A 15,043-nucleotide genomic window follows, 5' to 3' on the forward strand; every position below is an offset into this window, starting at 1 on the left:
TTACGTGCTAAGTTATGTGCTTGTTTTAAAGAGCTGTTTTCTATTTTTATCTCTATATTTTTAAAGTCTTCAGTAGCTACACTGTTTGAGTTAGTGCTATATTTTCATGCAGCCTAAAACTGTTTTTAAACTTTTTTTCTTACATTTAAAAAAAATCAATTGCATGACATCATTGTACATGTGATGTGAATGCTGCTTAAAATTCCAGCACCTTCAATTTAAAACACCTCCCGTGTGTCTGTTTGTAGGTGGAGCATGGATATGTTATTTAATCTCATTCATTGAGAAAAGTTTTCCATCACTGAAGAAAATCAGATTTTGTCAGCAATCCAATCAATGCGTTTACATGCACTTAAATAATCTGATAATGAGGAAACTTCAGGTCTACATGAGCCAGACAGTAATGAGATTTATGCTTTGCAACCAGCCAATAAAATCACAGAAGAAGACGTGACATAAACGTAATGTAAAACTCAAACTTCATGCCGGCCTTTCTTTTTAAAAACATTGCATCACTTCACCTAAAAATATGAACATACATCATCTAGAAGATGAAGAATATTTAAATCCTTCATTTTGTCGAAAATGTAGTCGGTTTCAGTGTCGCTCCAGAAGTGTTTTGCTGCGTCTCGCTTGCTTATTTCTGGTATGGCAGTCTGTGTTCGCACATGTGCAGACTGAGAAATCGGAAAGAAATCAGAGTAAGGGTTTACATGCACTGAGAAATCTTATTACTGAGTTAAAATCTAGCTGTCTTTATCAGATTTCTTGATCAGATTTCTAGACCTTACTCTGATCTAAGAAGTAAGAGTGTGCTGTTTACACAACCCTCTGAAATAATGAAATAACTGCAGTATTGAGTGCACGTAAACACACGCACTGTTGCGTGATGCTATCACTAACTTTTGGTTCTAGTCAGATTTTAAGTCTAAATAACATGAACGCAAACATCGAGTCTCACTCCAGCAGAATTCTGCTGCATAAATCGCCTCACATTCCACAGCAGAGCAATAAGAGCTTTTATGCTCGTAAATATCATAAATCATTCGCCCGTGTGGGCCGAGGGAGCAGGGCGCGAGTGCTGTCGGCGCCATCTGAGATCGCGCTGTTTCGTCTGATAGCGTATTGACTTTCTCTGGTTGGAGCAGAGCAGAAAAGTCTAAACATGCAGGTTTATGCTCAGTTGCTTTGGCCCCTTAATGCCAGAGATATATGTGCAGAGAGGCCCTCTAAGGAGGACCTGTCGTGTCTAAAGGCCGCTGAAGAAAAGCCGCATTTCCCACACGCCTCCTTTGTATTAAACATTCTTGGTAAATGGAAGCATATGAATAAACGATGAAGAGTAATGAGCTTTACGTGCAGTCAAACAGCCGTGCTCGCTCCGGTTATGCCTATAGCTCATGTAAATTTTATCACATCTAAGCTGGAGGAGCTGCTAAATGAAGAAGCCACTGAAGGAAGTTATCTGCATGTTTGCTCTGGAGAAACGGAAGCAGGAGGCAAGATGATCGGAGAGGAGGACACTCGCATGCTCGAGACGGAGGACATATTTACTGATCTCCTGTTTACTCTAACAAATGTAAACATGTCTGTGCTCAAAGGCAGGCTATTTATGGGAGGTTAAGAGAGAGAGCAAGAGAGAGAGAGAGAGGGAGGGGTAAACAAAAATAGTGAATAAGTGGAAGAAATGTTTACATGGTGGGAGAGAGAAAAAGAGGGAGCGAGAGAGGTGGGAGAGGCAAAAACAGTGAGGGAAATGAAGGAAGCAAAGAGGGAGAGACAGATTAAGAGAGAAATAGCATAAGAGAGAAAGAGGAGAAAGGGAAAAACAGGTAGAGAAAGAGAGTGAGTAAGAGATCATGAGAGAGATAGAAAGAAGGAGAAAGAGAAAAAAAGAAGGTAAACAGAAATAGTGAAGGAATTTACTAGGAGATAGAGAGAGAGAGAGAGAGAGAGAGAGAGAGAGAGAGAGAGAGAGAGAGAGAGATAGTGAGCAAAAAAGCCAGAGGAATGAGGAACATGAGAGAGATTAAGGGAGAGAGAGAGGGGAAGCATAAGAGACAGAGCTGGAGGAATAGACAGAGGGAAAGAGAAAGTAAGAAAGAAACAATACAGACATAGAGCGAGTGAGAGTAAAACAAAGACAGAGGCAAGAAAGGTAAGAGGTGAGAGAGAAGGTGATTAAGAGAGAGTGAGAGAATGCAAAAGAGATAGAGTAAGAGAGAGTGGAAAAGAAGAAGAGTAAGAGAAATAGAAATAGAAAGAGAAAATAAGAGAGAACAAATGAGAAACTGAGTAAAAGAAAGTGGAAAAGAGTGAGAGAGAGAGAGAGAGAGAAAGAGAGAGTGTGTATGTCGTGCCCAGCGCTCTGCCACAGGCTCTCTGCCCTGCTGGAGGTTCATGTTGAGGATTAAATACTGTGCACGGCTGGTTAAAAGCCGTCACTTGCAGACCGCAGCTGGGCCGAGTCTCCACACGCCACTGAAAGCCACCAGCTGATCTTCATGCCTGTGCAAAACCTGCTTTGAGGGCACAAGTTGGTGCCAACTGAGCGGAAGCACATCCATGTTCCCCCTCGGTGCTCCTGCACTGCGCTGCACGCAGAAGCTCAGCGCCTCAAATCCGCTGCAGTTTTTAACAGGATTTTAGCACAGCTGTAAATTTCAGACCTCAGAACGATACGATTTGATCACGATTCTTTAGAATGTGATTGAACGCATGATGAAATTTCAGATTTCACCACAATGTGACTCATTTTGATTATTTTTGGCACAGTTAGGAATTAGTTTTAGAAATACAAGGGTGTAAAATTTGACCAATAAAGTTCTATTCAATTTTGATTAATTAGGAAAAGATACAGCGCATCATGAAATTTAAAATTTTGACAAGATTTGATGGCATTTGGTTTTTGAATTAAAGTGAACATGAATGAGGGCTCTGGAGTGGCTCAACTATCTAAGCATTGTCCATGAGTTGGATTCTGGTGATGGCACAGCCATCCCTGGCAGCATAGCTGGCTTTGCCCTGTCTTGGTGGGTAGGTTGATCACTCGGTGCAGGGCTAGCTTTAGCTGATGTTTCAGAGTTGGCAGTTAGTGTTCTCCTGCAGGCACGTTTGGCCATCCAATGACACTGGCTTAGCGGCAGTTTGAAAAGATATGGTGGAGTGTCTTGGAGGAAGCTCATGCTAGCCTGCACCCTTGCAGCTTCATCACTCATCATCATCATCATCATCATCACTTTTAGTTATATCGTTCTTTTCTGTTGGTCTATTCATCAAGAAATTGCCACACAAAGTATAAAACAACTGAAGTCTGAAGTTTGCTTCTTTAGTCCTGATGCTGTGAGGCTAATGTAGTACAAGGAATGGAAGCTTCCCACCAACTGTGGGCTTATGTAGAATTCGAGTGGTGCAGAAAAATACAAACCAGAAAAATTAGTGACGATATAATATACTGTAAAAAAACAATCAATTTAACCTGAAAAAGTGGTTTTATTTCACTTAAATAAGTACTTAAAATGAAACAATGGAAAGCAAAATTTTAAGTTAGATTAACAAAAACAATAATTTACATCAATTGTCATGCATTCGGCTTCCTCTATGGAGGAAACGGACTTCATCTCCCAGAATTCCCTGGGGGATCATGTGACTGAGCAGCCGCGCTCCGAATCCGACTCCGACGAGAACTCCATTTCCCAGGATACCATGGAGTCTCACGTGACTTCAGACTTTCACAGGCGCTCCTATCAGCGCTCACAATCACCTGAGTTTGGACTGCTTTCACCTGTGTTGAGAATCATATGACCGGTAGAAAAGCCCGGGCTTTAGTTAGACTCACTGCGAGGTATTGTTTCTCTGAGACTACTGAGCGTTTTCTTCCTGTTCTGATTGCTTACCGTGTTTTTGACCTTCTGCTTTGTTTGATTCCGTTTTTGCCTCTTGACTATTCCTTTGGTACTTTCGCTGGTGTGTATGATCTGTGTTTTTGACTACGAGCTCTGTTTTTCCCTTTTTGACTACGGCCGCTTCGTGTATATTAAACCTCCTTCGTTCAACATCCGCACACATCTGGTTTTCTGTCCGAGCATTACATCAATGCAAACCTCAAAAGACATGTGAGATATTAGATATTGACTAAAAGCTCTGTTAATGAACGCAGTTTATAGAAACTTCTATAAGTTCTAATAAGGCCTACAGGCCACAACCTTCTTAGCACACGTTAAGTAGAAATCTTGGCTTTAGAATAGAGGTCAGTTTGTCTTCATTTAGAGCTAATTGGTGATTTATTATTGGAGATACACATATAAAAAGAAAATATGTACATTATGCAGAAGAAATATGTTGTATAATACAGAATAAAAGTGCATTTAGAAGTCGAATTCACCACTTTAAAACTGTCAGTTAATGAGCTACTGGCTTGACAAGGCTTTAAAACGTTCTCCTTAATTGGACGTGTTATTTTTCACACCTCAGTTTCCAAAGTGCGTCTCTTGTTTCCAACCTGTTCATTCGCTCCACCTGCCCTCAAACTCTAAAGCTAATATCCAGCCTCTCCTGCGCCTTTGCCGGAGTGAATCTGGCCTCTTTGACTTTCGCTGTCGGCCATGTTTCTGCTGGCTCATGGCTTTGTGGGAGAGAACACAAAAACAAACGCGCAAGTTCGTATCGTCTCCTCACCACCACTGTCAGAATACACTCCCCTCTTTATTTTCTGGGTAGACGGAAAAAGGCTGGTGGGATTTTTTTTCCTCCTTCTGCTAACTACAGCTTTTTTTTTGTTCTTCAAGTTTCGAGTGTGAGGCGCGGAAGCCACAGAGACGTTCATGTCTGGGAGGGGAATATGAAGAGAGACTAAACCTGCCAGCCACAATCACTGAAAGAGCAGATCAATAGGCAGATCACTGTCACTTACTCAAAACAGTTTATCTCTAATGAGAGTGCAGAGTTCCTCCTGTGATACACGCCTGAGGAAAGCTGCGTCTGGCGGAGGAATGTTGACAAAGAACCACTGGAGCACTAAAGGCGGAGCAGAAGGTGCTGGAGTTTTGCCATTAGCTGAAAGTCGAACTGGCTGCGGGTCGACTGTGCTAAAATACGGTCAACAACAACAATCACATTGTTTTGTTTCTGTCAGGGTTGGTGTTTAATGACCTCTTTTGGCTAAATAAATAAATAAATAAACATTTTTTCCATTTTACAACAAATGTAGTCAATCAAGACATGTCTGGGGTCTGATGTTTGCTTCTTTAGCGCTGGAGCTGTGAGGCTAACTAACAAGCAGTTGAAGCTTCCCATCAATTATGGACCTATGTAGATTAAAATAATGTAGAAAAATACAAATCATGAAAAATCAGTGACGATATAATACACTGTAAAAATAGTCCATTTAACCTAAAAAAGTCATTTAACTGGTTTTATTTAAGTACTTAAATGAAAAAAATAGACATCAAAATTTTAAGTTAGATTAACAAAGACAACAATTCACATCAATGCAAACCTCAAAAAGCATGTTAGATCTTTGCTTTAGAACAGAGGTCATATGTATGTTATAGACCTAGTGCACAACATTATTCTGTAAAGTACAGAATAAAAGTGTGTTTGGGAAATGTTTAATTCACCCCAGTAAACTGTCAGTGAGTTACTGGCTTGACAAACTATAAAACACAAGCACTGGTATAAAATATAATATATAATTTTTATACACATAAATAGGTTAAAGAGGTCAAAGGTCAAGGTAGAATTTACCTTCATCAGTGAATTTGCAAATCCCTCAGGAAAATATTGCTTGAGATTCGCCATAAAGGTAACATTTTTTATTATTATTATTATTTTTTCATTCTAGGTGCTTTTTTAAATACTGAGTTGTGAGTTTAAGTCACAGAATTTACATTTATATTATTTCAATCACCTACAAAGTTGTCCATATGAACAACTCACAATGAGTTAGCCAAGCTTAAGTACGGCCTCCACACAGCAGGCTTAGTTTATCGCAATGGTAAGTAAACAATGAAAAAATGCAGACCCTTCTTTGTAAATTCAAAATAGTTCTTTTTTGGAGCCTGCTATTTCAACTTTTAAAACTTGATTGATTGAATCATTTTATTGCCAAACGACATGTTGGTGGCAACTGTTTCCAGTGCAACAAGATGCAATTCAAGCACAATACACATAAATATACAATATAATACATACACAGTAAACATTATATAATACAGTACATGATGTACAAGATTTAACATAAGAGAATCATGAAAAATTGCACAGTAAATTCATCTTCTTACAAAGGCTGGAAACTTTTTAAATGTCATTTAAATAAAATATATTTCATTGATATGATAAGCTATTTGACAGCTTATTTGTTTCAAACAACACAGAATTACCATGGATTAAATGGGTTCATCATTTTATTTAGATTTGTATAGCATATATTATAGCTAGCTCCACAGACTGTTACAATTAACAATGCTCAAATATTTTTAGCTGTAAAGCACCTCATGGATTTGGCTTGTAACTCACTCACTCACTCATGTTAAGCAGGTCAGAATTTCTCCAAAAGGGAGCATATTTGCAATCAAATATCTTTGATGCTTCATTAGAGCAGTGCTTTGCATCAATGACACTGTGTCCTTGTTGAACTTATGGGTGACACTTTATTTTAAATGGTCTTTTTTAGATTAAACATACACTCAACAGACTCTCAATAACATGTCAAAAACATATGAGGGTTAGGATTAGGTTTTGGGTTAAGGTTAGGGGTTAGGATTAGGGCCAGGGTTAGAGTTAGGATTTTGGTAAGGTTGGGTAAGGTTAGGTTTTGCGTAATGGAAGTAATATATTAACAATACATCTACTTAATGTAAGCAATGTATCAACAGAACATCTACAAGCTATTTACTTCAGTGTGTTCAGATGCTTCACTACTGCTACTTCACTGATATGTTGTTGATACGTTACTGATAATCTGTAAAGAGTTTATTAATCATCTACAAAGGACCACTCAAATAAAGTGTTACCAAATTATGTAGCAAAATCCAAAATGTGATTGATTGTGCTTCACTTTCACCTGCTGGTATCTTTAAAAAAGACAGAAGCATGATACATGGCTGAACAGCAGTAGCAGCCATCTTGAAGCCTGAAATGCTATGTTGTTGCTGCTATATTGGAGATTAAACAAACAACACAGTTTGAGGTGAGTGTTTTAAGTGTTTCTGTGGTTAGGCACACTGTTAGGACGGTGCTAATTGGTGGAGAATAAGCTTCCATTACTTGTTAGCTGTATTAGCCTTGTAGTTCCATTACACGTGTCTTGGTTGATCAAGTACTTTTTAGTAAGGAGTGAAATAGTGTGAATCTGTTTTTCGCCAGCCTTTTCACTTTAAACTCACCTGGGCTCATTTGTGCAGGCCAGCCTCAGATGTATACTCTCATAAGAAATGCATGCAGTGACAAAACTCAAAATACCTTCTTTTATTCTAACATTTCAGGGAGTATTTTCATATTTTGTAATCTGTCATCATTCCCTCGTGTCTTCAGCACAGGGTGCATTTTTGGGAAAAAACAGGAACACAAACCCATCTGCTAGGTGTGTTTAGTTGGGAAAAAATCCTGCACTGTGAGTGGAGATGTTTGAACTTTAGACCCATTTGTCCATTTTGTTTGTTTGGTCTGCATGCGTTCATTTCTCACGCAGCACGATGCTGGAACATAATGCACCGAGGCATAAGCAATAATGGCGGAACTAATATTGAAGCAGCTCGGCTGGCATTTGGGATGCCTTTATACGTCCCAGAACTTTGCAGCTTTGCCCTTCTGAAATCTGAATTCTAATATCAGCTCCTCCAACTCTCCATGTCTGTAAATTTATAAAAAGTGTAACCAAAGAACAGAAAGAAAAGCGCCCCGCGGGACAAATCTGCTCATTTTTGACCTGAAAGCACCGGCTACTGTTGTTCTGATCTATTTTCGGTGTCCACAGTCCCTTTCATACAACCCCCCACCACCCCCACCTCCCATGTTCTTCCTTTGCTCCTGTGCGTCTAACATGTCATGCTTGAGTGGGTGTGCTGTTATAATGAGAGAGAACCAGGACAAAGCAGGCTGAACCAAAAACCCTTCTTTTTACTGCTTTTCTTGCACTAGTAAATGCTTAAGCAACATGAGAATGAAGGAAGCAAACATTGTTTGTAATCACAAAACCTATAAACAAAAAATAATGTGTGGTCACAACTTAGTGAGGTGTGGGAAAGAAATAATTAAGTAATGGCCATGACTTAGTAAGATGTGGGAATGAGATAAGTGAGTTAAGTCGTGGTCGCAACTTAATTATTACAGTTAAGTTGTGGCCGTGAATTAATTATTTCGTTCCCACACCTTACTAAGTTGTGGTCATGCATTATTTTTATTTATATGGAATGTCACCAGAAGGGCTCCGTACAATTTCTTATTTTCAGTATCCATTAATTGTCAAGTATTTATAAAGCCTTTGACACTTTGTCTTAGGCCTTTTTAATCTTTTTCTCATTTTTTTATTTATCTTTTTTTCTGTTTGTTTTTTTCTTTCTACTAAAAACTGAAAGCACCATTTTCGGCCTTTCCTGAACAAAATTTTTCAGTGGCCAACATTTCTGTGCTTCCTTAAATATAATTAAGTCTATTATATTATATTCTACTTTGCACTGCTGCTAACTAGGCTAACTACTCTAGCAGATGTCAGCCAGGTCCAGAAGAGTGAAAATAGGTTTCTCTGACAAACTAACATGTTGGAATGTCATCCACTGAGGAGGAAAGATCTCATGTAGAAGATGACAAATCTCCATCCGCATTGAACATTGCACCAGTTAGCTGTAGTGTTAGCTCATTAGTTCATCTGAACAGGCAGTCTCTGCGACTCCTTTGTTACAAAAACCTGCCAATTTCCTTTGACTGTTTTTGAATAATAAAAGATTTCAAATGTATCCATTCTACCAGTGTGTTAGCCCCCTACACCATGCCATTACCTAGAAATGTCACTACAGCTCTACGTTATATTCATCCATAGTTGTTGTTTGCTTTCTTCCTTGCAGTAAATCAAATAAAATCAGACACTTGAATATTAAAATTAGTCAGAACTCACTCTATAATATTGTTTAAAAATGCCAGCTGCCCTTCATATTGTGTATAGTTGCATGGCTTTGTCCTGATGATAATATGTTAATGCTATGTTAAAGCCCCTTAAACTGCAGTCTTATTATTCAGCTATTCAGGCTTATTATTCAGAATGATAAGAATTAGTACTATGAAAGTAAAATGAAAGTTATGTGTAAATGTAAAGCTAGATGTTCCCAAACCTTTGAGTGTCAGTGAGCTCTGTGAAAGACTATGTGTGTAACAGTGTTTTCAGCGTTAGCACCACTCTGCTGCTGCCCTTCTTGTTGACATGGCCGAGGGTTAGAGCTCAGAGACTAATGAATGAGCCTCATGAGTGAGGGGGCAAGTAAACACGCCGTCTTTAGCTCAATTGCACCGGAGCAAAGACAAACACGAAGGACTTCCTGCGAAAAAAATAAAAAGCCATCCGCCGCTAATGAAGTGAGCTCTAATGCAGTTTGACTGGGACTCTGACTCTCTCTCTCCCTCTCTCTCCCTTCCAGGCCATGGCTGTGGACTCTCGCCCCCATGCTAGAGCGACTGTGACGGCCCGTTCTGGTTTTATGTGGTAAGTTGCCGTGTTACGTTTGGCGAGAGGCGAGTTGGATTTGCCCTTCGGGGACAGGCTGAGAGGTGGACTTTACATGCTAGACTGCTTTATTGTGTATTTTGATAGCCACACGTTTTCCCCGATTAGCCATCTGCTGGAAAAACAAAGATCAGGGAGGGGGAAATGGAATAAGAGGACAAACAAGTTTGCAGTTGACTGTAATGGGCTTTATCTGATTACTTTGAGACAGAAAATGGGAAACAAAATCTCTTTTATGTTTTCCACTTTAACATACAGACTGAAAGTGCTGTAGGGAAGCAGGCAGCAGTTGGCCTTCATTAAAAAGACCACCACAAATACTCATCAGCCATTTAGTCATAACATTGACCATATAGGCACACAGCAAAGTTGTACAGTTACAGACTGTAACTGCACAATTTATCAGTCCCTGCTCTGCCTCATTCATCTTTGGAAAGTGACTAATAGGACCAGCATTAGATATTATTTGGGTGGTGGACCACTCTCTGCACTGCAGTGAGGGGGAGGCTGATGAATGTGATAGATGGGCTGCAGTCGGTAACTGTAAATCTACAATGCGCACCTATAAGGTATATGTTTCTGATAAAATGGCCGATTAATATTTCATGCGGTGTTTCTAATTTATCTTGCCATTTTTTCTTCAGTTGTTGTTTTGACATATTAAGTCAATATTTTTAGGAAATAAGTCATTGTTTTGAGATGCCATTCAAAATTTTGAGAAAATAACTTATTATGTCAAGATAAATGTAAAGATTCTAAATGCTACACACTTAAAAAAAAAGTTCTTCAAGGTTCTATACAGAACCATGAACACTTAAAGAACCACTAGCATGCTTAAAGCATTCTTTGCATCGTGAAATGGTTCTTCAAATTGATGGTAAATGTGCTGTATATGGTTCTATATAGCACCAAAAAGGGTTCTGCTATTGTAACAAGCTTGCCTTCATAACAATAGAGGGACGCTTTTGGTGCTATATTGAACCCTTTTCAAAAAGGTGCTATGTAGCATCATCTTCAGCACATTCTCCCTCAATACGAATAACTAATGAATGAGAACCATCTTTTCCATTGTGTAAGTCAAACAGTTGAGTCAAGATTTTGAGAAAATGCCATTGTTTTGAGATACTAATATACATTGTTAGTAAAAATAACTTATCATTTCAAGATACATGTTAAGAAGGTATTTACATTTTACACATCGACTGTATTTTAAACAGCTACTTCTTTCATTGTTGAAGTGTTTTATGCCACACTGTGTTTCTCTTTGTGACTTTGAGACAATATAGTGTGTCCTTGTCACCACCCACACATACACATACACACACACACACACACACACACACACACACACACACAGTTATTAATAAGAGAGCAGATGAAAGGAGATGAATGTTGGCTTAAAGGCAAAACAAGAATGAATCTCACTCCAGCCATCAAGCAGAGCCTTATTTACGTCCGGAAATGAAGATGCATTGTGCGGCTGGACCAAAGGTTATTTATTCATATGCGCGAGAGCATCACTGCGTTCACGCAGACTCGAAAATTACATTTTCTAACCTGAGCAGCCCCGAGGCTGTTTTCTGTCCGTCCACACCTGTACAAGGTCACGAAGCAACATTACAACAACACTGTGCATTACCATGATGCTTCTCATAATAGCTGTAATAATATTACTGAAGAAGGGTGTTGTGATACATATATTAAAATGTTTCTGTTTGTTTGTGAGACAGTATGCTCTGTGAATCACATACAATTAGATTTTATGCTATAAAAATGTTTGCGATGTTTGACATACTGACATAAGTTCTATGAGAAGAATGGAGGCTCATACTTGCCATGTAGAGGAGAAAAAGCTATTTTTCCTGTGTTTCTGGTAGAGTTATGTCAAAATATTGACTTATCATCTCAAAACAATGACTTATTTTTACAAAATAATTACTTTATTGACTCATTATTGTTGAGAATACAAGTCAGAATTTCTTTTTTTTTTTTTTTTCTAAATGCTACACCCTTAAAATAGATGGTTCTTCAGGGGTTCTTTAGTAAAGAAAATGGTCCTATATAGAAGCATGAACACTCAAAGAAACCTTTGCATGATTAAAGGGTTCTTTGCATGGTGAAATCAGATTGATGGAGCATGTGCTGAAGATGGTGCTACATAGAATCGTTTTGAAAAGGGTTCTACATAGCACCAAAATGGTTCCTCAAGCTTGTAACAATAGCAAAACCTTTTTGATGCTATATAGAACCCTTTTCAAAAACATGCTACATAGAACTATCTACAGCATATTCTCCATCAATCTGAAGAACGATTTCACCATGCAAAGAACCCTTTAATCATGCAAAGGTTTCTTTGAGTGTTCATGGTTCTATATAGAACCATATTCTTTACTAAAGAACCCTTGAAGAACTGCCTTTTTTAAGCATGTCAAACAATTGTCAAGATTTTGAAAAAAATGTCATTGTTTTGAGATACTAGTAAAGGTTATGAGAAAGTAACATCATTTCTAGACAAATATTAAAAATAAGTCAGAATTTTGAGATATAAAGTCAAAATTTTGACTTTTACGTTTGAAATAGAGGAAGAGACAACTCCAGCTGCCCTGAAACCATTCACACTTTTTATGTAATCATTTATCTTCTTAATTAATCACCTCTTTGGGTTAGTTCTGCTTTCACAAGATTATGTTTTGGAGATTAGACCAAAACAATAAGTTTTATTAGCATTTTTTTTTTTTTATTTCTGTATCAAAAATAAACACAGAAGGTATCATATCGTGAACTGTGTGTATCGTCACACCCCTGGTCACAGAACTATTCAACTAAAGCTAATGTTTTCTCTCAATCTTGGCAACCCGGTGATGTATTACAGCGTGTTATGATACACAAAAGCCCATTGAATTGATAGGGCAAAGCTGGGGGTGACTGTTAATAGAGACAGGGCGCAGAGTCCAGCCCTGCGACTAATCCTGACCATTGTACATGTACAGATAAGGGGTGGGGGGGTGAGAAAGTGAGCCAGAAGGAAGATGTTGGGCCGGCGCCCGGCGGCAGGCGAAGCGGCCCCCACCGCGGCTAATTTCGTCTGATTATTTCTGGAATCACACATTCATTTCCTTCAGCATTAGTGAAGAAAAGAGAGACTAATTCCACAATAGTGTGGGTTATCTTGGCAAGCCTGGTGGAATAGGTGGTGGTATGGGGGGGTATTAAAGGAGAACATAGATTAAACAAAGGGAAGTAAATCTTCCTGGCGTGCGGAGGCATTGTTTTAATGCACTATAATATGCTCATAAAAAGGAGCATAAAACCCAGGGATGGGAATGAAAGCATGTCGTAAAGTATAATATGGATGATCAGCGATGAGCTTGTTGTCAGAGGGCGAGATGAACAACAGCGCCGGCGTGTCTAATAATAAGAAATTCAAGCAAGTCGGCTCTGACTGATACCGTTTCTGGCTGCGCTCGGACACGCAGGCCGCGTCTGGAGATACAAAGCTCCTAACGCTCGTAATGCTTGGACATTGTCAATAATGCATGCACTCCGACCAAAATTGTTTCGATTTAACAAGCGCGGCCCTCTCTCTGAAGGCAGACTTCAAATGTATGGAATGAGTTTAAATTCTCTTTGTTGTTGTCTTTTCTAATTGAGCTCAACCTTACATCAGCAGATAAAAAGGGATGCTGTTCTCCTCCTTCTTCTTCTTCCAGTAGCAGCCTTAGCATAATCAGTTACGTAAGCCACACGCTCTTCTGCTGCTCGTGTTGATACGAGCGTGTTTCGGCTCTATAATCAACTCAAGCTAAAACATGTCGGTCATAAACACCAGACGCAGCCCTTTTTCATCCTGTTTGATTTGTCGTTTCTCTTTTACTGTATATTTAAGAGTTTCTTTCATCTGACACATCACACAGGCGCCCAGCACGTCCCCTCCCTTTTCAATAGAAATATAGCTCTCTCTCTCTCTCTCTCTCTCTCTCTCTCTCTCTCTCTCTCTCTCTCTGATTTCTCTTTCTTTCTCCTTGTTCTCTGTTTTCTTCTGTGTTGTCTCTTTTTCTGTCTATTATTCTGTTTTTTTGCTCTTTCTTACTTCTTTCTCTCTTTGTCACTGTCTTTTTTCTTTCTTTTACTTGTCATTATTTGTTCCTTATCCATCTATCTTTTTGTCTTTCTATATCTTCTCTTTCACTCTTTGTTTCTCACCCTCTCTCCTCTCTTGTTTTCTGTCTCTCTCTGATTTTCTTTCTTTTTGTTACTATTTGTTTCTTATTTTCATCAATCTTTTCTCTTTCTCTATCCTCTTTCTTTTATTGACTTTCTGTTTTTTGCTCTTTCTTTCTCCCCCTCTTGTTCTCTTGCTTTTTTCTTTCTGTTTTTCCACTCTTTCTTTCTCCCCCTCTTTCCTTTCTCTTCCTTTTTTGCTCAATTTTTCTCTTTCTCTGTATTTTGCTCTCCTTCTTCTCTCTCTGTCTCTTTCTCTCTTTCTCTTTCTTTCTCCTTGCCTTTATTTGTCTTATATTCTTATCTGTCTTTTGTCCTTCTTTATCCTCCCTCTCTTTTTCTCTCTGCTTTTCACTCTTTCTATCTCCCTTCTCACTCTCTCCTCTCTCTTCCTTCCTTTTTCCTTTTCTCTGTCTTTCTTTTCCTTTCTCTCTCTCTTTCTCTGCATCTTGGTCTCTCTTCTCATCTTTCCTCTCTCTCTCTCTCTCTCTCTCTCTCTCTCTCTCTCTCTCTCTCTCTCTCTCTCTCTCTGATTTGTCTTTCTTTCTCTTTGTCCTTACTTGTTTCATATATTCTCATTTATCCTTTCTCTTTCTCTATTCTTTCTCTTTATCTCTTTGTCTGTTTTGTACTTTCTTCCCCCTCCTCTCTCTCTTCCTTCTTTCACTCTCACCCTTTCTTGTCTTTCCTCTCTCCTTTCTCTGCTCTTTCTCTCCTCTCTCTTTTTCTTTCATCCTATCCCTTGTCTTTCTATCCCTACTTTTCTCGCCTCTTCTCTTCCTCTCTTTTCTGTCTCTGTCTCTCTGTCCTTCTATCCCTGTCTGACATTCTTTCTCACTCTTTTTTCTTTTTTCTCTCTTTCCTTTATCACTTCATCCTTTCTCATTGTCTTTTGCTCTATCTTTTCTTTTTCCTTTTGCATTTCTTTTTCCTTCTTTGCTCTTCTTTCTCTTTTTGTATCTCTTTCTCTCTTTCACTCTCTGTATCTACTTTCCTCCTCTCTCTCTTTCTCTCCATTGCTCTTCTCTCTCTCTTAGTCTCTCCTTTTTTCTTTCTTTCTTCTTGTCCTTATTGTTTCTTGAATTCTCGTCTGTCTCTTCTCTATCC

At 38.8% G+C, this 15,043-nt stretch overlaps 1 protein-coding gene across 2 annotated transcripts in view; it reads left to right on the forward strand.

Moving 5' to 3' along the window:
• The window catches only part of lingo2 (leucine rich repeat and Ig domain containing 2), a 441,502-nt gene that overhangs the window by 64,215 nt on the left and 362,244 nt on the right, over positions 1–15,043 (forward strand). For both annotated transcript variants that reach the window (XR_005007190.1, XM_036569248.1), the window contains exon 2: positions 9,630–9,694. The gene's annotated coding sequence lies outside the window, so the exon portion shown is untranslated. The remainder of the gene's footprint in view (positions 1–9,629; positions 9,695–15,043) is intronic.

This window comes from Colossoma macropomum, unplaced genomic scaffold (assembly GCF_904425465.1).
Source record: "Colossoma macropomum unplaced genomic scaffold, Colossoma_macropomum, whole genome shotgun sequence".
Lineage (NCBI taxonomy): Eukaryota > Metazoa > Chordata > Actinopteri > Characiformes > Serrasalmidae > Colossoma > Colossoma macropomum.